Raw genomic sequence first — 23,013 nt, forward strand, 5'->3', positions numbered from 1 at the left:
TTAATTATTCTGGAGCCTCTGGACTAGCCTCAAGTTTTAATACTACTTGGGAGAATAAATTCTTATATCAAAGTATGGTTCCTGTACCAGCAGCCTCAGCATCACCTGGGAACTTAATAGATATGCAAATTCTTGGCTCCACTCCGATATACAAAATGAGAATCCAGGGGTAGAACCTGAATATCTGTGTTTTGGCAAGTGCTTTAAGTCATTCTAATGCATGCTAAAGAGAACTATTGCCACATGTTCAAGCCATTGCTACTTTTTGGGTTTCCTATTTTATAGTAGACCTTAAGCTTAGCTTATTCAGTTATAAAGATACTGTAGTTAGATTTATTTTTTTAAATTATTTATTCATGATAGAGGCATAGACACAGGCAGGGGGAGAAGCAGGCTCCATGCAGGGAGCCCGACGCGGGACTCTATCCCAGGTCTCCAGGATCAGGCCCTGGGCTGAAGGTGGTGCTAAACCACTGAGCCACCGGGGCTGCCTGGTAGTTAGATTTAAAGTAAAGTTGAATAATTAAAGAGAACAAAGAATAGATAACTTTATACCAGTGTTTAAAATAAAGAATTAGACTAGCATTTTCCAAATGTGTTTTGCTGAACCCTTGTCCCTTGGGATGTCCAGCACAAAAAGTTCTGTGATTAGTTGTTTGGAAAATAACAAATGGTAAATTGGAGATTGATTATGCATATTAGATGGCAATGTTTCTAAAAAGTTGTCTAGAAAAAATTCCTGTTTAGTTTTTTTTAAAAGATTTTATTTATTTGAGAGAGAGAGCACAAACTAGGGGAGCAGGAGAGGGAGAAGCAGACTCCCTGTTCAGCAGGACCCAATGTGGGGCTCAGTCCCAGGACCCTGGGATCATGACCCGAACCAAAGGCAGACATTTAACTGACTGAGCCACCCTGGTGCCCCTGAAGCCTGTTTCGTTTTATTTAGCCCAGTGTTTGCCAAAATTGATGAGATCCCCTTTTTCACATAATGCCTAGCAACTTCTCTCTTGTGAAACTAGGGTAAGAATCAGATTTTTTTGGCATACTAAGGTAGTATTATTATTTATAAGTATTAAAATGACAAATGATGTGTGATGGAAAGAGACAAATTTGTAAGTATCTCTTCAATGCCACAAATATTTATTGAAATATGGGTGTATATATATGTAAAAGCAATGCAAAGCCAAGCAGAAATGTTCACTGCTGTAGGGGCAGTTTGAGAATGATGCAGTATGTAATAAGTTCTAAGAAAAGCAATAATGAGCAGCCTGGGCGGCTCAGTGGTTTAGCTCCGTCCTCGGCTCAGGGCGTGATCCTGGAGACCTGGGATCAAGTCCCACGTCAGGCTCCCTGCATGGAGCCTGCTTCTCCCTGTGCCTGTGTCTCTGCCTGCCTCTCTCTCTCTTCCTCTCTCTCTCTCTCTCTCTCTCTCTCTCTCTCTCTCTCTATCTCTCATGAATAAATAAATAAAATTAAAAAAAAAAAGCAATAATGTATGTCAGTACAAGAAAGGAAGGCCAGAGAAGAATGATGAGATTGAGGAATAGACATTTGAACCATTGTAGAGGAGCTTTTGGATTTTACTTGTTTGGAACTGTAGAAGGTATTTCAGGCCAAGGGAATTAAGAGAACTCAAAGAGTAGATTTGGGAAAAGGCAAGAATTTGGCCAGAGTATAGGACATTAATGGAGGAGCTGAGAAATAGGCTTGGAAAAGTATTTTGGGGATGGATCACAGAGGGTTGTAAGTTGCTTTATAAGAGATGAGGCTATTATAAACTTATGAGCAGCTGAATCACACAATCCTGTTTACTTTTGAGTAAAATAGCTAACCAGAGAGGCAGGGAAATAAAGGAGATGAGGAAGGAGTCAGGATGGCACATTTCACCAAAGTAAATGAGGAAAAATGTCCTGTTTTAGATCAAGATACTGAAGAGAGAATTAAGAGTACAAACTTTTTCTCAAAAGAAATTAGTGGGAAGCCTCTGGTCCATTTCATAGTGTCAGTGCCAAGTCATTTCAGGCTGTATTTAAATGTCAACATTTGTTAAATTCTTAGCATCTTTCTTTTAACTCAGAAAATGACATGCTTTGTCATTTCTTCATTGTTGTATAACCATATCTTCTGCTATTTAAACTACATGTGGAAGCAGTTCTGGATTGGCCAAAGTAAGGACTGTTCCATAAAAGCAGTAATAAGAACACTGAGAACATTGTCAAAATCAACTTTTTCAGAACTCTGGGGACTATCAAGGACTTGGAATAATTTGAAGAGTATACTTAAGGAAAAACAGCTGAATCTTGGTAAGAATTGCAAGTTTTGTCGTGTTTTAACTTGCCCTATTTGGATCTCCCTGTCCCCAGCCCTGCGGTAGCCTTGTAAACCAGCAGCCTCACAATTATGTTAGCTGTTTAAAACCAGTGGCTTAATAGCCAGTGGAAGTGGCAGGATGTTTTGAGCTCCTCAAGACGCACCATTGCCAGAGAATTGTCACTATTTGACCTATTTGGCAACTCTCTAGGAAAATTCCTTGCATAGTGCTTGTCCTTATTTGACTTGATTTAGACTTTATTCAATGGAAAAACTCTTCTTCCAGGGCATTTGTTGAAAAAAAAAATCATGGCAGTTTAACATCACAGCTGCCTGAGGTGGTAACGCCTGGTGAGGGAAAACAGTGTAATAGGAAAAATCTGAGAGTGATATTCATAGGTTGCACTGAAAAGCTCTAATGAACTCCTGGGGTTCTAAAAGGCTATGGACATGTTCAAGGCTATGAGCATGTCCTGCAAAGGCTCGATCTTTCATCTCTGGTTGACCTTGAGATTCTGGAAAACAGGATGTGAAGGCGAAGGCAGACTTTTAAACTGCCAGGGTGTTGAAGGTGTGGTCCAAAATATAACCTCTCAGCAAAAGTTGGGAAACTTACTGGTTTCAGGCATTTTAAGGAAACGTCTGTCCAATTATTAGCTGACCACTAAGCTAAGCTGAACATGGAAAGAATATAGATTTCATAGACTTAGTCCAGGAAAGTAAACATCATCATCATTGTCAATAAAAATCACAGTAACAATAAACTGGATCTAGAGGGGGAAGTCTGATTTCTAAAGTTGGAAATTATTACATGTAAAATTTCCAGTTTTGAGCAAAAAAAAAAAAGACGTGAAGAAACGGGAAAATATGTGCAAGAAAAAAATAATAACTGTCTAAGAGCAAGCTTGGATGTTGGACTTAGTACACAAAGAGTTTTTATCATCTATTCTAAATATGTTCAAAGAACTTTAGGAAACCGTATCTCAAGAATTAAAGGAGGGGTGCTTGGATGGCTGAGCTGGTTAAGTGTCTATCTCTTGATTTTGGTTCAGGTCATGATCTCAGGGTTGTGAAGTCAAGCCCCATGTCAGGCTCTGTGCTGGGTGTGGAGCCTGTTTAAGATTCTCTGCTTCTCCTCCCCACTCCCTCACTGAAAAAGAAGGAAAGTGTGAGAACAATATCTCACCAAATAATACCAATAAGGAGAAACTATAAAAAATAAATAGAAAATTAGGTATCTTAAAAATATAATAATGAGTGAAAAATTCATTAGGCTTGAGCAGATTTGGATTGATAAAAGATCAGTGAATTTAAAGATGGGTCAACTGAGATTATTTTGAATGAGGAACAGAAAGAAAGAATGAAAAGGACTGAAAAGACTAAGAGGCTTGTGGGACTTCAAGGATACCCATAGCCTAGTGGGAATCCAGGAAGAGAGGTCAGAAAGGGATAGAAAGAATATTTGAAGAAATAATGGCTGAAAAATTTCCAAATTTGATGAAAAACATGAATCTGCATATTCAAGAAATTTAGAAAACTCCAAGTAAGATAAAGAGATTTACAAAGTCATCATAATCACACTACTAAAAATTAGAGCTGAAGAAGGAATCTTGAAAGTAGCAAGACTAATGACTCCTTGAATACGAGGTATCTCAATGAGAATAACACCTGATTTTCATTAGAAGTAATAAAGGCTAAAATTCTGTTGGATGATATATTTATTTATTTTTTTTTAAATTTTTTTTAATTTTTATTTATTTATGATAGTCACACAGAGAGAGAGAGAGGCAGAGACACAGGCAGAGGGAGAAGCAGGCTCCATGCACTGGGAGCCCGACGTGGGATTCGATCCCGGGTCTCCAAGATTGCGCCCTGGGCCAAAGGCAGGCGCCAAACCGCTGCGCCACCCAGGGATCCCCCTGGATGATATATTTAAAGTGCTGAAAGAAAAACCTCTCAACCAAAATTTTATATCTAGGAAAAATAAAGGCAAGGCATGTCTAGGTGGCACTCTAGACGGTAACTTCAATCCATACACAAAAATAAAGACACTGGTAAAGATAACTACATAGGTAAATATAGATGACAGTATATTTTTGTTTGTAACTCTTCTATCTGAAGAGTCTGTAAACTCTCTGATTTGGAAGAAAACTGTATAAAGCATTATTTATAAAAATGTATTAAGGGGCTTACCATGTGTAAAGATACAGTTTGTTTGACAATCAGCACAAAGAAGAGAGGAGCAAATGGAGGTATATTTGTTTGCTGTTGGACATTGAGATTTTTGGTATTGAAATAAGTTGGTATTAATCCAAACTAGATTGCTTTAAGGTTTTAATTGTAATTACCAGGTAAACCATTAAGAAAATAAAAAATGTGGTAAAGAGGAAACAAGGGAATGGTATAATAGAAATACCTAACACTAAAGAAGATAGTGATGGAGATAGAGATAGGAAAGATAACTGAAAACAAAAAGCGAAATGAAAGATGTAAAATGCACCATAGTTACTATATTAAATACAAATGTATTAAGCTTTCCAATAAAAAGAAACTAAAGGAATGTATTTAAAATAATAAGGGGCATCTGGGTGACCCAGTTGGTTACATGTCTGCCTTTGACTCAGGTCATGATCCCAGGGTCCTGGGATTGAGCCCCCCAACCCCCACCCACATTGGGCTCCCTGCTCAGTGGGGAGCCTACTTCTTCCTCTCCCTCTGCCACCCTCTCTGCTTGTATTCTCTCACTCTTTCTCTGTCAAATAAATAAACAGAATCTTACAGAAAAATTAAAACATAAAAAATTTTAATTATGTACTGTCTGTACGAGACACAATTTAGAATCACTACCAGAGGGCAGTGTTGACACCTTCAGATCAGCATGAGGAAATGCTTTTCTTTCTTCCTTTCCTTTCCTTTCCTTTCCTTTCCTTTCCTTTCCTTTCCTTTCCTTTCCTTTCCTTTCCTTTCCTTTCCTTTCCTTTCCTTTCCTTTCTCTCCCTTTTCTTCTTTCTTTCTTTTCTTTCCCTCCTCCCCTCCCCTCCCCTCCCCTGCCCTCCCCTCCCCTCTTTCTTCTCTTTTCTTTCTAGATTTTATTTGTTTATTCATGAGAGAGACACAGAGAGAGGCAGAGACATAGGCAGAGGGAGAAGCAGGCTCCATGCAGAGAGCCCAATGCGGGACTCCAGGATCATACCCTGAGCCAAAGGCAGACGTTTAACCACTGAGCCACCCAGATGTCCCAAGATATGCCTTTCTATTAACATTGGAAAAGCTGGCATTCAGATTGGGAGCACTTTCTGGGCACACTGTTGCCTGGAATGTGGAATCTAGCCAGATGACATCATTCTGGACAATAAAAAGGATCAATTGGAAAATACTAAAATGGAGACTATGAATGCCTTTTGATATCTCTTGTGAGACAAGAGCTGGGATGTGTGTGCCTAGAAAACTCTTCCCAGACCCGGAACCAAGTATTATAGTTGGAATTCTTACATGGAAGTACCATTCACTCTTCCACCCAGAGCAGCTTCTTACCATAAAGGAAGACACTGCCAACAACCATGCCTGAATTCACAACTTTGTGGGGTCAAAGATTGTCAACCTCGAACTAGAGTGGATCCAAAAGCTGGCATAACATTGCAGTGAACTTAGAGGATTTTTAATTTTCTGAAGCTTTGAAGGAGGTATTGAATCAGGGTTTACATCACTCTTAGTGCTGTGGCTTTTTTTTTTTTTTTTAAAGTAGGCTTCATGCCCAGTGTGAATCCCATTGTGCAGCTTGAACTCATGACCCTGAGATCAAGACTTGAACTGAGATCAAGAGTCAGACTCTTAACCAATTGAGCCACCCAGGTGCCCCAGTGGTGTGGCTTTTGTTAGAGTTCTTTGTATATCCAGCCCTCAGGGTCTCCACTGCTGTGGCAGAGCCTTACAACTGTATCCTCACCGTCTAAGGTATGTGCCATCATATACTTGTAGATGTAGAACACTCCTCTTATTCCTGCATAAATAGGCTGATAGGTCTTCTGTTACTGTGTCCCTTTGATTTGAAGGGCTCTTGAATGTAGACCTAATAATTGAGTTCCAGGCCAACATTGTACCTTATCTGAGAATACATTTCCCCATGACGACCTTTGCCCTCATCATCTCTGCTGACAAAACTTACCACGAGTAGCTCTCTGTGTCAGACACACCACTGCTTTCTTTAAGTTCTCTAACCAGCTGGTCTAGTGTGATTTTCAACTTGGCAAGTATATGGCCTGCTGCTTACTGTAGAGTGGGAATACGGTCCCTAAGGATGTAAATGCTGGAATTGCAGCCATAAAGTCAAGGAATTCTGTTTAGTTTATAGATTGGTTTACAGCTAGTTTCAACACCATCCAGCCATGATGCCAGAGGCAACCTGGCCAGAATCCAATGTACTATTTGCTTGCTGAGTGGCACCATGGCAATTGTGGAGGTCTGAGACTTACTGGACCACGGCTTACTGAAAAGGAAGTAAGATGTCAATCAATAATCTAACCTAATCTAACAACCTAACCTAACCTTAATTTCTATCTAGTTAGGAAAGATATGGGCAAAGTAAAGCCAAAACAAGTAGAAGGAAAGAAATAATGAAGATGAGAACAGAAATAAAGAATAGAAAAACAATAAAGAAAATCAGTGAGACCAAAGTTGGTTCTTTGTAAACATCAGCAAAATTGAGAAAACTTCAGCTAGACCAAGAAATAGAACACTCCAGTTATTAAAATCAGAAATGAAAAAACTTCACTACAGATATTAAAGAATTAAAAAGGATTATAAGGGAATACTATTAACTATATGCCAATAAGTTAGATAACCTAGTTGAAATGGACAAAGTCCTAGAAAGATGCAAATCTGATACTGATGCAAGGAGCAGAAAATCCCAGTAGATCAATAATGAGGAAAGAAAGAGAATTAGTAATTAGAAAATTTTTACAGGCATGCCTGGGTGGCTTGGTCAGTTGAGCATCCATCTCTTGATTTTAGCTCAGGTGATGATCTCAGGGTTGTGAAACTGAGTGCTGCATTGGGTTCTGTACTCAGCAGGGAGTCTGCTTGAGATTCTTTCCCTCTCACTCTGTTCTCTCTTTCTCTCACAATGGATGAATCAATCTTAAAAAAAAAAAAAAGAAAAGAAAAAAAATCCTTACACAGGAAAGCCTAGGCTAAGATGACTTCTTGGTGAATTGACCAAATGTTTAAAGAAGAGGTTTTAGTTTTTTTCCTTTTAATTAATTTCTAGTTTCATTGCATTGTGGTTAGAAAGATAATACAATATCAATTTTCTTAAATTTATTAAAGCTTGTTTTGTGACCTAAGGTGATCTATCTTGGAGAAGTTTCATGTACACTTGAAACAAATATGTACTCTTTTTTTTTTTTTTTGGATGGAATGTTCTGTATTTATCTGTTAGGTCCATTGGGTCTAATGTATTATTCAAAGACACTTGTTTCCTTATTGATATTCTGTGTGGGTGATCTATTCATTGATGTAAGTGGAGTGTTAAAGTTTTGTACTATTGTATTAGTGTCAATTTCTCCCTTTATGTCTGGTAATACTTTTAGGTATTTAGGTACTTCTATGTTGGATGCATATATCTTTAAAATTGTTATATCCTCTTATTGGATTGATATTTTATCATTGGGTAATACCTGAAGTCTCTTGCTACAGTTTTGTTTTAAAGTCTATTTTGGGGATGTCTGGGTGGCTCAGTTGGTTAAGCGTCTGACTCTTGGTTTTGGCTTGAGTCATAATCTCACCATGCGGGGCTCTGTGCTCAGTGTGGAGTCAGCTGGAGATTCTCCCTCCTTCTCTCTCTGCTCTTCCACTCCCCTCAGCTATGCTCTCTCTCTCAAATAAATAAAAAATCTTTTAAAAATAAAGTCTGTTTTGTCTGAGAAGTATTGCTATCCTGGCTTTTTTTCTTCCATTTGGCTGAAATACATTTTTTAATACTTTCACTTTTAGTCTGTATTTGTCCTTAGGCCTGAAGTGAGATTCTTGCAGGGAGCATATAGATGGGTCATGCTCTTTTTTTTTTTTTAACCATTCTGCCATCCTTTGTTTTTTGATTAAAGTATTTAGATCATTTACATTTAAAGTAGTTAAAAACAGGTATGTACTCATTGTCATTTTGTTAATTGTTTTTTGGTTGTTTTGTAGATCTTTTCTGTTCCTTTCTTCTCTTGCTCTCTTGCTCTCTTTACAAAGACTGTAGCAAGAGAAGAAAGGTTAAATGGCACAAGGTTAGATGGCTTCCTTTAGTGTTATTCTGGCTTTTATACTCTTTATTTTTTATCTATTATAGGTTTTGGTTTATGGTTACTGTGAAGTTCATCTATAACATCTGAAGTATATAGCAGTCTATATTAAGTTGATGGTTGATTAAATTTGAACACATTCTAAAAGTAGTACATTTTTAATTTACCTTCCACATTTTATGTACATATTGTCATATGTCTTTTCATTTTGTGAATCCATTAACTAATATTTTAGATATAATTGATTTTACTATTTCTGTCTTTTAGCCATCATATTAGCTTTATAATAGTGATTGATCCTTTAAAAGTGATTATCTTTACCTTTTCTTTTACCCATTAAATTTTTTTCTTGTACAATTTTCTTCTAGTTATGCCCTTTTCTTCTTCACTTAAAGGATTCTCTTTAGCCCCAGTAGTTCAGTTGGCCATTTGACTTGAGGGATATTTATTTATTTATTTATTTATTTATTTATTTATTTATTTATTTATTTATTATTTATTTATCATAGTCACACACACACACACAGAGAGGCAGAGACACAGGCAGAGGGAGAAGCAGGCTCCATGCAGGGAGCTCGACGTGGGATTCGATCCCGGATCTCCAGGATTGCGCCCTGGGCCAAAGGCAGGCGCCAAACCGCTGCGCCACCCAGGGATCCCTTGACTTGAGGGATAAACATTAGTAGTTTTCCTGCTTCATGGGTTAAATGTTTGGTTGCCTGCTCTACTGCTGAGATATTTCATGGATGATCCAGGGGAAACAAAATATGGGACAGGTAAATATCAGATCCTTTGCTGTTCTCCTGGATACAAGGTATTGTAAAGAAAGCTTCAGGGTGCAAGGCAACAAAACACCAAAGAAGTCTCTTGTGTTCTGTAGTGTGCCTCGTGATATGAGGAATAATAATGTGACATATGGAACCTAATCTTTTATGTTCCAGGTGGCAGCAAGGGAAGAACTTATGACTTTAAACATAATAATGTGGAGAAGGACCACAGTCTAAAGAAGGGAGGTTATCTGCCTCTGGGTGTGCTCCTGGGGAGAGAAAGAGCTTAAGAATATTATCTATCTGAAAGCTATAGATGTTAAGCTAAATTTTTAATATCTTCAATTAAAAAATTGTTTTCTAAGTATGCAAAGATGTAAAAAGCCCCAAAACAAAACAATGATCGTGTGTATATTTATTTACTCTCAACAGAAAAAATGAAAATAAAGTATTATCAGTACAAGTAAAAATCCTCTTTATCATTTTTATAAGACTGGTTTAGTGGTGATGAATTACTTTAATACTTGTTTATTTGGGGGAAGACTGGGCAAGATGGCGGAGGGGTAGGGTCCCCAAGTCACCTGTCCCTACCAACTTACCTAGATAACTTTCAAATCATCCTGAAAACCTATGAATTCGACCTGAGATTTAAAGAGAACAGCTGCCATGCTACAGAGAGAAGAGTTTGCACTAACAACAGCTCATTTTTAGCCACTCTGCACTGAGCAAAATGACTAGAAAGAACTTACCACAAAAAAAAGAAATCAGAAACAGTACTCTCTGCCACAGAGTTACAGAATTTGGATTACAATTTGATGTCAGAAAGCCATTCAGAAGCACAATTATAAAGTTACTGGTGGCTCTGGAGAAAAGCAATAAAGAAATCAAGAAACTTCATGACTGCAGAATTTAGATCTAATCAGGCCAAAATTTAAAATCAATTAAATGAGATGCAATCCAAACTGGAGGTCCTAACAAAAAGGGTTAATGAGGTAGAAGAAAGAGTGACTGACATAGAAGACAAGCTGATGGCAAGGAAGGAAGCTGAGGAAAAAAGAGAAAAACAATTAAAAGACCATGAGGAAAGGTTAAGGGAAATAACTGACAGCCTCAGAAGGAAAAAATCTACATTTAATTGAGGTTCCAGAGGTCGCCAAGAGGGCCACAGGGCCAGAAAGCATATTTGAACAAATTATAGCTGAGGACGTCCCTAATTTGGGGAGGGAAACAGGCATTCAGATCCAGGAGATAGAGATCCTCGCACCCCCCCCCCAAATCAATAAAAACGGTTCCACACCTCAACATTTAATAGTGAAATTTGCAAATTCCAAAGACAGAGAATCCTTAAAGCAGCAAGAGACAAGAGATCCCTAACTTATTTGGGGAGAAATACTAGATTAACATCAGACCTCTCCACAGAGACCTGGCAGGCCAGAAAGGGCTGGCAGGATATATTCAGGGTCCTAAATGAGAAGAACATGCAGCCAAGAATACTTTATCCAGCAAGGTTCTCATTCAGAATAGAAGGAGAGATAAAGAGCTTCCAAGATAGGCAGAAACTGAAAGAATAGGTGACCACCTAACCAGCTCTGGCAAGAAATATTAAAGGGCACCCTGTAAAAGAAAGAGGAAGCCCAAAGAAATAACCCACAAAAACGGGGACTGAATAGGTATTATGACGACACTAAATTCATATCTTTCAATAGTAACTCTGAACGGGGAGGGGCTAAATGATCCCATCAAAAGACGCAGGGTTTCAGACCAGATAAAAAAGCAAGACCCATCTATTTGTTGTCTACAAGAGACTCATTTTAGACCTGAGGACACCTATAGCCTGAAAATGAAAGGTTGGAGAACCATTTACCTTTCAAATGGTCCTCAAAAGAAAGCTGGGGCAGCAATCCTCACATCAGGTAAATTAAAGTTTATCCCAAAGACTGTAGTAAGAGATGAAGAGGGACAATATCATACGTAAAGGGCCCTATCCAACAAGAGGATCTAATAATCATGAATATTTATGCCTCTATTGTGGGAGCTGCCAAGTATATCAATCAATTAACAACTAAAGAAAAGACATATTTAGATAATAATACACTAATAGTAGGAGACCTCAACACAGCACTTTCTGCAAATGAGAGATCTTCTAAGCACAACATCTCCAAAGAAACAAGAGCTTTAAATGATACACCGGACCAGATGGATTTCAGATATTTATAGAACTTTGCATCCGAATGCAAATGAATACACATTCTTCTCAAGTGCACATGGAACTTTCTCCAGAATAGACCACATGCTGGGTCACAAATCCGGTCTCAACCGATACCAAAAGATTGGGATTGTCCCCTGCATACTTTCAGACCATAATGCTTTGAAACTTGAACTCAATCACAAGAAGAAATTTGGAAGAAACTCAAACACGTGGAGGTTAAAGAGCATCCTGATAAAAGATGAAAGGGTCAACCAGGAAATTAGAGAAGAATTAGAAAGATTCATGGACTAATGAAAATGAAGATAAAAAAAAAAAAGATACAACCATTCAGAATCTTTGGGATACAGCACAAACAGTCCTAAGAGGGAAATACATCGCAATACAAGCATCCCTCAAAAAATTGGAAAAAACTCAAATACACAAGCTAAACTCGCACCTAAAGGAACTGGAGAAAGAAAAGCAAATAAAACCTACACCCAGCAGAAGGAGAGAGGTAATAAAGATTCGAGCAGAACTCAATGAAACAGAGACCAGAAGAACTGTAGAACAGATCAACAAAACCAGGAGTTGGTTCTTTGAAAGAATTAATAAGATAGATAAACCATTAGCCAGCCCTATTAAAAAGAAAAAAGACTAATGAATAAAATCATGAATGAAAAAGGAGAGATCACCACCAATACCAAGGAAATACAAACGATTTAAAAACATACTATGAGCAGCTGTACGCCAATAAACTAGGCAAACTAGAAGAAATGGACGCATCTCTGGAACACCACAAACTACCAAAACTGGAACAGGAAGAAATAGAACACCTGAACAGGCCAATAACCAGGGAGGATATTAAAGCAGTCATCAACAACCTCACAAGACACAAAAGTCCAGGGCCAGATGGCTTCCCAGGGGAATGCTAGAAAGAAGAAACAGTACCTATTCTACTAAAGCTGTTCCAAAAGATAGAAAGGGATGGAATACTTCCAAACTCGTTCTATGAGGCCAGCGTCACCTTAATTCCAAAACCAAAGACCTCGCCAAAAAGGAGAATTATATACCAACATCCCTGATGAACACAGATGGAAAAATTCTCAGTAAGATACTAGCCAGTAGGATCCAACAATACATTAATAAGATTATTCACCATGACCAAGTGGGATTTATCCCCGGGATGCAAGGCTGGTTCAACACTCATAAAGCAATCAACATGATACATCATATCAACAAGAGAAAAAAAATAACCATACGATCCTCACAATAGATGCAGAGAAAGCATCTGACAAAATACAGCATCCATTCCTGATCAAAACTCTTCAGAATGTAGGGATAGAGGGAACATTCCTTAGCACCTTAAAAGCCACCTACAGAAAGCCCACAGCAAATACCATTCTCAGTGGGGAAACACTGGGAGTCTTTCCCCTAAGATCAGGAACCCGACAGGGATGTCCACTCTCACCACTGCTATTCGACATAGTACTAGAAGTCCTAGCCTCAGCAATTAGCCAACAAAAAGAAAAAAAAGGCATTCAAATTGGCAAAGAAGAAGTCAAACTCTCCCTCTTTGCAGATGACATGATACTGTACTTAGAAAAACCAAAAGACTCCACCCCAAGATTGTTAGAACTCAAACAGCAATTCAGCAGTGTGGCAGGAATACAAAATCAATGCCCAGAAATCACTGACATTTCTATACACTAACAACGAGACAGAAGAGAAATTAAGGAGTCAATCCCATTTACAATTGCACCCAAAAGCATAAGATACCTAGGAATAAACCTAACCAAAGAGGTAAAGGATCTATACCCTAAAAATTACAGAACACCTCTGAAAGAAAGTGAGGAAGACACAAAGAGATGGAAAAATATTCCATGCTCATGGATTGGAAGAATTAATATTGTGAAAATGTCAATGTTACCCAGGGCAATTTACACATTTAATGGAATCCCTATCAAAATACTACGGACTTTCTTCAGAGAGTTGGGAACAAATAATCTTAGGATTTGTGTGGAATCAGAAAGACCTTGAATAGCCAGGGAAATACTGAAAAAGAAAACCAGAGCCAGGGGCATCACAATGCCGGATTTCAAGTTGTACTACAAAGCTGTGATCATCAAGACAGTGTGGTACTGGCACAGAAACAGACACATAGATCAGTGGAACAGAATAGAGAACCCAGAAATGGGCCCTCGACTCTATGGTCAGCTAATATTTGACAAAGCAGGAAAGACTATCCGCTGGAAAAAGGACAGTCTCTTCAATAAATGGTGCTGGGAAAATCAGCCAGCCACATGAAGAATGAAACTAGACCATTCCCTTACACCATACACAAAGATGAACTCAAAATGGATGAAAGATCTAAATGTGAGACAAAATTCCATCAAAATCCTAGAGGAGAATACAGGCAACACCAGCACCCTTTTTGAACTTGGCCGCAGTAACTTCTTGCAAGATACATCCAGGAAGGCATAAGAAACAAAAGCAAAAATGAACTATTGGGACTTCATCAAGATAAGAAGCTTTTGCACAGCAAAGGATACAGTCAACAAAACTAAAAGACAACCTACAGAATGGGAGAAGATAGTTGTAAATGACATATCAGATAAAGGGCTAGTTTCCAAGATCTGTAAAGAACTTATTAAACTCACCAGCAAAGAAAACAAACAATCCAATCTGAAATAGGCAAAAGACATATAAACAGAAATCTCATAGAGGAAGACATACACATGGCCAACAAGCACATGCAAAAATGCTCCACATCACTTGCCATCAGGGAAATACAAATCAAAACCACAATGAGATCCCACCTCACACCAGTGAGAATGGGGAAAATTAACAAGGCAGGAAACCACAAATGTTGGAGAGGATGTGGAGAAAGGGGAACCCTCTTGCACTGTTGGTGGGAATGTGAACTGGTGCAGCCCCTCTGGAAAACTGTGTGGAGGTTCCTCAAAGAGTTACAAATAGAACTGCCCTACGACCCAGCAATTGCACTGCTGGGGATTTACCGCAAGAGACAGCTGCAGGGAAAGGGCCGGACACCCGCATTCCAATGTTTCTAGCAGCAATGTCCACAATAGCTGAACTGTGGAAGGAGCCTCGGTGTCCATCAACAGATTAATGGATAAAGAAGATGTGTTTTATGTATACAATGGAATATGACTCAGCCATTAGAAACGACAAATACCCACCATTTGCTTCGACATGGATGGAACTGGAGGGTATTATCCTGAGTGTAGTAAGTCAATTGGAGGACAAACATTATATGGTGTTATTCATTTGGGGAATGTAAAAAAATAATGAAAGGGAATAAAGGGGAAAGGAGGGGAAATGAGTGGGAAATATCAGGGTGACAGAACATGAAAGACACCTAACTCTGGGAAAAGAATAAGAGGTGGTGGAAGGGGAGGTGGGCGGGGGGTTGTGTTGACTGGGTGATGGGCACTGCTCGGGGCATTTGACGGGATGAGCACTGGTTGTTTTGCTACATGTTGGCAAATCGAACTGCAAGAAAAAAAATATACAAAAAAATACTTATTTATTTGGGAAACTCTTGTCATCTCTTTCTAATTTGAATGGAAATCTTGCTGGGTAGAGTATCCTTGGTGGTAGGTTTTTCCCTTTCAGCAGTTTGAATATATCATACCACTCTCTTCTGGCCTGCAATATTTCCACTGAAAAATGGCGTTCTACCCTTATATGGTTTCCCTTACATGTGAGTAGTTGCTTTCCTCTTGCTGCTTTTATAATTCTCTCCTTATCTTTAATCTTTGGCATTTTAATTATTATGTGTCTTGATGTGGACCTCTTTGGGTTTATCTTGCTTGGGGTTATTTGTGTTTCCTGGACCTGGATGACTGTTTTTTATCCTCAGATTAGGGAAGTCTTCGGGTTTTATTTCTTCATACGTCTTCTTCCCCGTTCTCTTTTCCTTCTGGGATCCTGAGAATGTGAATGTTACTATTCTTGATGATGCCATAGATTACCTTCAACCTATTCTCATGTTTTATTATTTTTTCTTTTTGCTGCTCATCCTTGTTGCTTTCCCCTATCCTGTCTACCACTTCACTGTTCTATTCTGCATTGTCTACTCTGCTTTTGAGTCCTTCTAGCATATTTTTCTTTGCAGCTTTTGAATTCTTTAGGTCTCACTGGTTCTTTTTTCTTTTTCTTTTCTTTTCTTTTTTACATTTTTAATTTCTTTGTTGAAGTTCTCATTGAGTTCATCTACTCTTTTCTAAAATCTGATGAATATCTTTACTTTGAATTTTTTTTAATCAGGCAATTTCTTATCTCCATTTCATTTAGTTCTTGTACTATTGATTTTGTCTTGTTCTTTCATTTGGGACATAATCTTTTGTCTCCTCATTTTGTCTACTTTCTGCATTTGTTTTATGTATTTGGTAGGTCAGCAACATTTCAAGAGGTCTTGTACCTCTTCTACAATAGGTACCCTATTGTGCAGTCTCTCCAGCCACCAGAATCAAACACTCCAGGGTTGTCCGATGTATGGGCGCGTAGGCCCTCCTGTTGTCTCTAAACAGTGATTGTTTGTAGGCCTGCTGGTTGCAATGGACTGCTTTGCCTGCTGTAGGTGCACTGAGTATGATTTGTACCCTGTACTATTTTTTTTCCTGTATATATTTTTTATTTGAGTTTGACTTGCCAACATATAACACCCAGTGCTCATCCTGTCAGGTGCCCCCCTCAGTGCCTGTCACCCAGTCACCCTGTCCCCCCCCCACCTCCCCTTCCACTACCCCTTGTTTGTTTCCCAGAGTTAGGAGTCTCTTGTGTTCTGTCACCCTCTCTGATATTTCCCACTCATTTTCTCTCCTTTCCCCTATAATCCCTTTCACTATTTTTTATATTCCCTGTATGAATGAAACCATTTAATGTTTGTCCTTCTCTGATTGATTTACTTCACTCAGCATAGTACCCTCCAGTTCTATCCACATTGAAGCAAATGGTGTGTACCCTGTACTATTAAATGGCCTGGTGGAAGCTACTGCAGCTTTATTGGTAGGTGAAGCCAGCAGTCAGCATAGCCATCTATAGTTAGCCTTTCTGCCATAGCTGCAGACCTACAGAAAGACAGGGCTTGCTCCCTGCACAGCCAGCTAAGAGGCTTGCTGCATGAACTGAGTACACTGGTATGTGTAGTTATCCCCTCTGCTTTCCTAAGGGAGGAATCACTTTGGAGGGGCACTGGTCCTGGCTGAGGCTTCCTACTGGTGTGGTGGAGTAGAAGCCACTTTGGAGAGATGCTTGCTGAGGTGGGTTGGGGTGAAGCCACAGGGGAACATTGGGGCAGGGTATGAGGTGCTAGTAAGGTAGATGGAGAGTGTTGGCATTGGCTCCTACAAATATCTGGTTATCTAGACTTGGAGAGAGGAGGAGAAATGGTGTCCACTAGCACTTCTGTTCCTGTAGAAATCTGCAGATGTTCCCCCCATGGCACACATTCTAATATTAATCAGTAAATTTCCTTTATGTATACTCTAGGCGGGATCCCTGGGTGGCGCAGCGGTTTAGCGCCTGCCTTTGGCCCAGGGCGCGATCCTGGAGACCCGGGATCGAATCCCACGTCGGGCTGCCGGTGCATGGAGCCCGCTTCTCCCTCTGCCTGTGTCTCTGCCTCTCTCTCTCTCTCTCTGTGACTATCATAAATAAATAAAAAAAATTGAAAAAAAAATTTATGTATACTCTAGGTGCTGTTTCTGTGCTGTGTCTTGGGCTGAGTTATTTAGTATGCTGGCTATTAAGGGCGAGAACTTGGTTTCCTGTTGCTCTCCAGCTCTCCTGGAGTTAAGCCCACTGATTTTTAAATCTCACAGAAGTAAGCCCTGCTGCTTTTCAAAGCTAAACATTATGAGGGCTTGTCTTCCTAGTGCATTTCTCCATTGCTGGATATACCTAGCGTGGAGTCTGATTTTCTTGCTTCTTTTTGCTTGTGTTGGCCCTCACATTTGTGGTTGGTCACTCTGGGGGTCTGATTTCCAACAGCATCTCTGCCCCTCTTACCCTTTTTAATGTGGCATTTTCTCTGAGATAGCTATGGAAGGTTTGTTCTGCCTGCCAGGCTTCAAGTGATTTTCAGAGTTAGTTGCATAAAGGTAGCTGTTACCTTGGTGTGTCTTTGGGGCAAGGTAAGCTCAGGATCCTTCTCCTTTGCCATTTTCCTTCCTTCCAAATTTAGCAACATTTAAAGAGGATTATACCCATGAACAACCGGAATTTTTCTCAAGAATGCAGGCTTAATGTTTGAAAATTGATCAATATAACATACTGTATCAACAAAATAAAGACAAAACTTGACCACGTTAATAAATATAAAAAAGCATTTGACAAAATCCAGTACCTTTTCATGATAAAAACACTTTACAAACTAAGAGTAGTAAGGAACATCTTCAACTTGATAAATAATATTTATAAATTGCCCACAGTTAACATTATACTTAATGATAAAACACTATGCATGCTTTCCTATAACAAGACAGAGATGTCCACTCCTGCTACTTCTATTCAACATTGGACTGTTTTGTTCTAGCCAGGGCAATTAGACAAGAAAAGGATATAAAAGGAATATAAATTGAAAAAGAAGATGTAAAACTGTCCCTATTTGCAGATGACATGATCTTATACATAGATAATCTTAACGAGGCCATTAAAAAACTTTTAGTAGTAATAAGTTCACCACGGTTACAGATACAAGATCATTACATGAAAATTAATTGCATTTCTATACCCTGGAAATTTCTGTAACTGAAAGTGAAATTAAGAAAACAATTCCATTTACAACAACATCAGAAAGAATAAAATAATTATGAATAAATTTAACAAAAGTAGTGTAAGACTTGTTTGTAACATTGGTGAAAGAAAGTAAAGAAGACCAAAATAAAGTAATGTTAATGGATTGGAAGGCAATATTGGCAAGTTGGTAATACTCCCCAATCACTTAAATATTCAAAATCTCTATCAAAATCTCTGCATCTGTTTTTACAGAAATTGACAAACTGATCCTAAAATTCATATGGAAACGAAATGGACCCAGAATAATGAAAACAATACTGAAAAGAAAGAGAAATCTAAATTTTTCTGGGAACACACTCCTAATTTCAAAACTTACTATTAAGTAACAGTAATCAAGATGTGTGGGTGGCATAAGGATAGACATATAGATCATTGGAATAGGATTGATAGTTTCTATTATAAATTTCAAAATGGTCAGCTGATTTTTGACAAGTGTATTAGGACAATTCACTAAGGAAAGAAGTCTTTTCAACAAATGATACTGAGACAACTGGGTATATAAAAGATTGAAGTTGGACCCCTTTCTTATACTACATGCAAAAATTAACTCAAAATGGTTCACAGATGTAAGGTAAAACTATAAAACTTTAGAACTCTTAGAAGAAAACATAGGTGTATATGTCTGTGACCTTGGGTTAAAGTTTTCTAAGATATGATACCAAAAACACAAGTGAAAAAAAATTAGATACATTGGAATTTATTAAATTACGAAGTTTTATGCTTCAAAATATACTATTAAGAAATTAAAAAAGACTACCCACAGGATGGGAAAAGTAGTTTCAATTCCTATGTTTGCTAGAGGACTTGTATTTAGTATAAAGAACTCTTATAACTCAATAATAAAAAACAAACCAATGGGCAAAGTTTCTGAATAGACATTTCTCCAAAGAAGATACACAAATCACCAGTAAGCACATGAGAAAATAGTCAATATTAGTCATTAGAGAAATGCAAAGGAAACTACAATGAGATTCCACTTCAAATCCCTAACTAGGAGGGCTACAATTGAATAGTCAGATGGCAACTGTTGGGGAAGACTGGTAGAAACTTGAATGCTGGTGGAAATGTATAATGGCATAGCTTTGAGAAACAATTTGACAATTTCCCTAAATATTACACATGGGGTTACCTGATAGCCTGGTGAATAACTCTAGCTAATTACCCAATAGTCACGAAACTTACGTTCACACAAAAACCTCGTACATGAACATTCATGGCAGCATATTTATATAATAGCCAAAGAGTGGAAACAATCCAAATATCCATCTACTGAGGAAAAGATAAACATAACGTTGTGTGTCATATGGTGGAAGTTACCTGGCAATAAAAAGGAATGAAATACTAATACGTGCCACAATATGGATGAATCTTAAAGACATTACAGTAAGTGTAATGTCAGAAGTTAGTCACAAAAGACTGCATACTGTATAATTTAATTTATCTGAACATTTCATATCTGGGTATTATGCAATGCTCAGAAAAAGAAATTTATCAAGACAGAAAGTAAATTAGGGATTGCCTGGAGATAAGGAATGGTAGGGAGAAGATATGACTGCTGATGGATGTGGGATGTCTTTTTTTTTTTGGTGTGATGGAAATGTTCTCTAAATAGTGGTGAAACTTTCAAAATTCTGGTTATATGAAAACCACTGAATATTTGCTTTTTTAAAAGGGTGAATTTTGTGGTGTGCGAATTATACCTCAAAAAAGCTATCCTATAAGAAAAAAATGCATATATGTGTTCATTCAGAATGTATTCGATTGTCTCCTGACTGTCTGGCATCTAAATAATCCCACTGTGTGTGACTCACTAAAATCTTTCTCCTCGTTTGTAATTTTAACCTAAATCTGCATGAGAATCATCTAGTTTTCTTTTTTAAAAATGAAAGTTTCCCAGTGTCCATACCCAGAGATGAGATGGGGACTTGAGGATCTATGTTTATAACAAGTGCCCTTAAGTATCTCTGATGCAGCTACTTGGGAGGACTACATTTAAAAACTGCTCTGGGAGAATGAAGTCTCAGTTTTTTTTACTGGCCATGTTTTAAAATTTTCCTTCTCATCTTCTTAAAGGGAATTTTACTTTCTGAATTGAATGTGTATAGATTAAAATAAAAATATTTATTTATTTTTTCATGTTTCTCACTGCTTTTGATCAAGCCTTTTTTCCCCCTAAATTAGCTGCCCATAACAATTTGACATTTATGGAGAGAACAAATTAAAGTTATTCAGCAGGTTCTTTTCTTCTGTGGTGGATTTCTTTCTGTAGGCTTCTTCTCAGCTGCTGGTTTTTTGGTAGCTGCAGCCTTTTTTCCCACCAAACATTTCTTCTGCTTCTGAACATGAACAGCCTTTTTTCCTTTCTTTACTCCCACAATTTCTTGCCTGGAACCCCCTTTTTATTTGATTTGGCTTCTAAGGCTGCTGCCTTATCCATCTGGAGCTTGTGATTCTTGGCCTGGCAAAGAATGGTGTTCCAGTGCATGGTCTTTGCTTATGGGTTTAGCTTCAATATTTTTGCCTGGTTTTTCAGTGGATTCTTCTTTAAGACTCTGTGATGACTTCTTGCATGGTGCTCAGAGGGCTCTTTGGATCTCTGGGCTTTTCAAGATTCTATTAAGGTCTGTATTAAGCATATTGTGCATGGGAAGGTTGTAGTTACTCTTGAGGGACGCAGCCTTACACCAAGTGCCATATAGGTCATCTAACTTGCAGAAAGGTCTTTTCAGTCAAAACTCAGAAATGTTCCACTTGCCCACCAGGAGCAAATTTCAAAATGTTCGGTGTGCTTACATCAAGTAGATCGATTCCAGGGATGTTTCTGAAGGCCTTGGTGGTACTATTTCCCTCATTACAGATGATGCAGGGTCCCCTTTGCTGGACATGATGTCTGTTTCTCATTTTGCCCTTGTCAGCCCTCATTTGCAGAGAGGCATAGACCTTTTTGATATTATTTCAGGCTTTAAGCCTCTTCTCTTTTCTCTTTCTTTCTTTCTTTCTTCTTTCTTTCTTTCTTTCTTTCTTTCTTTCTTTCTTTCTTTCTTTCTTCTTTTCTTTCTTTCTTTCTTTCTTTCTTTCTTTCTTTCTTTCTTTCTTTCTTTCTTTCTTTCTTTCTTCCTTTTTTTTTGTGGTTTAACAAAAGTTTATTTCTCATTCCTACAAAGTCCATCATAGGACTGTGGGACTCTACAGAACAGCTGCTTTCCATGTAGAGGGCTCAGCATTCCAAACTACTTTGAGTTTCTGGCCCCTTTTTCTGTATGGGCTTCCATGATGGAGGCAGGAAAAACACTAGAGTCCTGAACCAACAAATAAAGGCTTCAGCCTAGCAGGCTTTAAGTTTCTTAAGAAACAAAATAGCCTTGATCTTTGTCGTCGTTGTCGTCTTCTTCTTCTTCTTCTTCTTCTTCTTTTAAGATTTATTTATTTTTTTAGAGACAGAGGGAGTGCTTGTATGGCGAGAGGAAGGGGCAGAGGGATAGGACAGAGAGAAAAATCTCAAGCAGACTCCCACTGAGCATGGAGCCTGACACAGGGCCTGATCCAATGACCCTAAGATCATGACTTGAGCCCAAATCAAGAGTCGGATGCTCAACTGACTGAGCCACCCAGGCACCCCCCTCCCTTTTCTTCTTGTAGCCTTCAACTTTATCTTCAACCACCAAAGGAAGTTCAGGAACTTCCTCAGTGTGATGACTTTTAGACATGACCTGTGGTGGTACGGTTGAGGCAGCCAAGGTAGAGCTGATGGTATATCACTTGTGTTGTGTTCACTCTGCAGTGCTAATGGTTCCAGGTTTTGGTTGGTGCAAACATGCAGCCCCCACAATACATATTTCCAAAAGCACCCTGTCCAGAACAGTGAGTTGTACCACCTTGAACTTTTAGAACTCAAGTCACAGCTCTGCCAATACCCCAAGACTCAGCACTGGTTTGATGACTGGCTAATTCACTAACAGTATAGGGCTGTCTGTCATTTTTGCACAAGTTGGTGAACAAAGTTCACAATAGGGAACAATACCTAAAACAATACCTAAAAAGGTGTTTGTGTTAAAAAATAATGGTGATGGAATATTTTTTAAAATCCTTAATTTTTTCGACATTTTATTTTGAAAATTTCTCAAAATATAGCAAAGTTATAATAATTGTCCAGTGAGTATCCATATATCATCACTTAAATTCTGCCTTGTTAGAATATTAGTACATGTTATACTTTACCATATTTTTATTTTTCATGAAAAATTTAAAATTTCCCTCAGTTATCATAACAGTTTCTTGAGAGATGCTTATTTTTGGTTAATGGAGGCATAGCTTCTAAATTTCCATGGTTTACAACAGTTTCCTGCAAGTTTGTGTATGGCCACCAGGTGTAGCTCTGAACCCACAGCATCCTGGGAGGAAAGGTTTTAGCAAAGGTAACTTCCAAATGGAATCATTATTATTTTGTTTATTCGGTAAGGGTACATAAATCTCTTTTTCATTAAGATCTAAAGTAATTTAGGTTATATATTTATTTTATTGTTTAGAAAGTCTTTGCCACAATTTCTTTCACCTGGAGTTTGACTTTCTGACTCCACAGCGTCCAGGTCAAAACTTTTGGTTATACTACAAGTATGTTTATATTATCACCTATTTGAAATGG

General features: G+C 38.3%; 1 pseudogene; it reads right to left on the reverse strand.

Moving 5' to 3' along the window:
• Positions 1–20,599: 20,599 nt before the first annotated feature.
• On the reverse strand, positions 20,600–22,367 carry LOC112915806 (large ribosomal subunit protein uL4-like; annotated as a pseudogene).
• Between the last annotated feature and the right edge of the window lie 646 nt (positions 22,368–23,013).

Source organism: Vulpes vulpes, chromosome 7 (genome assembly GCF_048418805.1).
Source record: "Vulpes vulpes isolate BD-2025 chromosome 7, VulVul3, whole genome shotgun sequence".
Classification (NCBI taxonomy): domain Eukaryota; kingdom Metazoa; phylum Chordata; class Mammalia; order Carnivora; family Canidae; genus Vulpes; species Vulpes vulpes.